The sequence below is a fragment of the Mastomys coucha genome, chromosome X (genome assembly GCF_008632895.1).
Source record: "Mastomys coucha isolate ucsf_1 chromosome X, UCSF_Mcou_1, whole genome shotgun sequence".
Taxonomy (NCBI): domain Eukaryota; kingdom Metazoa; phylum Chordata; class Mammalia; order Rodentia; family Muridae; genus Mastomys; species Mastomys coucha.
The window spans coordinates 136,739,656-136,742,777 of NC_045030.1; the positions used below are offsets into that span (position 1 = coordinate 136,739,656).

Below are 3,122 nucleotides of genomic sequence, written 5' to 3' on the forward strand. Positions count from 1 at the left end.
GATTGAATTTTTTTTTAAATTAACTTCTGTGTTCCCCTCAAGCCCTTGCAAGTGGTAATTTGCAACCACTTGCTTAAAAACAATGTAATCCTTTTCTCAGCGAAAACCTTTCTCTTGAAGCACCTTATACCTTCCATGGATTGTTTTCTTTTCTCCCTCTTTCAACTACATCCTGAGAACACTGTCCATGTCTCCTACTTCCCTTGCTTTAACTCATGGTGGTGGTTGGTTTTACTTTGTGGCCCTTCCCATGGTCTTAATAAATAATCTCAGCATGCTGACTGTGCAGTTGATACCCATCTCCCACTATTTATACCATTCTCTGGCAATTCTCAACCCTTCTGTGGTAGCCTTACTTATTCCTATGGCAAGTAATACCAGACCAACTCACTCTGGTCCTCTAACACTAAAGTGTATTAGGTCTCAGTTTTTGACTCAGTGACTAGTCCTCAGAAAACCTTTTCACAGGAACTCAGGTAGTAAAATACTGTAAGAAACTTTCAGAATATATTGTGTTTAAAGGTCAACTGATTTTTCCACTGGTCTTTTTAGCCAAATAGCCAGCAGTGACTCTGTTTACTCCAATCTTGGAGGTCCTCAAGACTGAAATCTAGGAAGTTAGAACTCCACTGAGATGTTGACACTCAAATTTATTCACTCTTTACAGTCATTATCTTGGCTTGGTGAAAGGCCACAGTTTTTCTACATAGCTTTTGCTAATTTGCATTTGTTAAGCAAGTGCACATTCATTACCCCATTTGGTTCATTAGTCCCACCCCTTTTAATACATAAAGCAAAAATGGAGCCCATCAAGGTTAAATGGTCTTTATAGGTCATATTTCTAGTTAACAACACAGCTGATACCAGAACTTGATATAACTTATTCCACTCTGATATGGAGTGCCTATGGCATGCAGCAAAGGCCCCTGCTACATTAGTCAGGGAAACCCTGGGTAGGGAAAGACAGGAGGAGAGTTGGGATAACACTGGTTTAAGAAAGAGGAAGCACAAAGAGGAGACAGGAAGAAACTAAGACATTCTACTATTTTTACCAGGAGCTGGTTTATGATTTTATAACCTGATGTTAGGTAATGCCCTAATATCCAGTCCTAACATAAAGTCCCTTGGAAACCTGGTAACTCCTCAGTACTGAGGGGTGTTTTTTTCCTTAGTTTTCTTTTGCCATTTTCCCAACAGTCTATATCAACTCCCACTGGAGACTTCTCAGGCATGAGAACAGCTGCAGAGGTGCTGGAGTTAGACTGTTGAGTCCATGCCCAGGACTGACACCTGCCCTTCCATGGGGCCCTGGGGACAAGTTGGCTCAGAGAAACAGGGACGAGACAGAACTCCATTCATCAGAGAGAACTGGGGTGGAAAAACCCTGCCTGATCCCTTGGCACCATTAAACTCTTAGATTGGCCCTGGGCCCACACAATTTCAGGTTCTGTTTAGTAAGGTGAATTAAAAATGAAGGAGTGCATTTGCACGACTGATTGCAATAATCTATTGCATATAACAGTTATCTGTTGCCTCCTGTGATCACAGCATGGTAAAGGCAAAATTGCAGAATCTAATAGAGTAAAAAAAATCTATAATTTTTAAAAAAGAAAGCTACATTGAAAGTTAATATTTGCCTCTGGCTCACTGCTTTCTCTCTGGGCCTAGCTTCCTATATTGTAAAGTAATGATGCTGATCTGTCAAGGCTTATGTTTTCTTCGTGTCATGAATCCTTTAGAGAATTTGACAAAAGCTATGGCTTCTCCCAAAGAAGGAAAATGTGCCTAGATAGTTAAGTTTCAATATAACTGGGACTGTGGTGGGGGAAGGGTCGTAAAGAATGTCCCTGAAGCCCATCTCCAGATTCTGAGAGTCTCTGGACTGGTTGATTTCCGAGGGCTCTTCTAGCTCTGACAGTATGAAACATTCCAGGTTGGACACAGTTAATGAGCAGATACACTCTAGCCAGAATGCTGGCAGCTGTTGTGGAATCGCAGAGGCTTAACTGTACCCCCCCTTCCCAGGCTTCCTGAGACTCCATTCCAAGGGAAGCAAAAGGATATAAGCTCACTCTCTGCAAACTAAGTCCAAGGGAAGCAAAGGAGTGCAAACTGATTTACAGCAACGCAGAGACCTAAGTGTGCCTCAGGCCATTGCCTCCCAGGTTGCTAGAGTTTAACAAGGATATGAACTTTGCAGGAATGAGTAGACAGGAGAGTCATGGCCTCTAAACATTTCTCATGACTGATTTTGGATAGCACAAGCAAGCAAGATTGTTCAGTTAGTAAAGGCTATAGAAGGCTATTAGTAATGTTCTGAGACTTTTCTTAGGAGCTTCATCTCAGTGTGTCCAGAGAACATAACAATGGCCATAAACCTGCTACATTTCCTTATATATTATCTTCTCCTTTGCAACTTTGTGTTTTGTTCTCCCTGCCCAAAAAAGTCAAGAGAGAAACAAATCAAGAAGTTTCTTGGGAGTTTCAGTCAAGGTTTCTGTGTAAAAATATATGAGACAGAGAGTGGATACCCTGAGTAGAGTTTAGCAAAGAGGACAGATTGCAGAAGTGGAGAAAGAATACACAAAAATCAGAGGAGATATTGTGGTATCACAGAGACATCGACAGTGAGCTCCATTACAGGGTGTTAGACCTAAAGAAAAAGGAGCAGCTGCCAGAACTCAGAGAGGAGGAGGGAATGTCAGTTGTATGAAGAGGACTCACTGTCAGGACTCGTGACCTTTAGTAGAGATAGCTAGCGATCTCTCAGGCAGGGTGCCAGGGAGTAGATAGCCTAATTTCACTGAGTTTTCTCCCCCTGGCCTACGCTCAGCTGGCCAAGCACCACTGTAATCAAAAAGGGAGCCTCCTCATTAGGTTCAGCTTACAAGGTCATGTAGCAGTGAAGAATAGGGCAAAGTGGAGACTGTGCCTGGAGGGGAAGGAAGTTTTGGAGCATGTGTGTACCTTTGTAGAAAGGAGGAAGGAATGGTTGTTCCCTGAAACAGAGAAGCGGTGTGAATGGCCCTTAAACAATATTAATATTGTTTTACATATGATATTCTCACCTCTTCTATATTCCAGGTTATGACAATTCCTTCCTTGCTTTTTTTTTTTTTTTT

At 42.0% G+C, this 3,122-nt stretch overlaps 1 protein-coding gene across 5 annotated transcripts in view; it reads right to left on the minus strand.

Annotated features, from left to right (window-relative positions):
* Nucleotides 1-3,122, minus strand: part of Dcx (doublecortin) — a 71,703-nt gene that overhangs the window by 21,778 nt on the left and 46,803 nt on the right. The gene's annotated exons all lie outside the window — the stretch shown is intronic.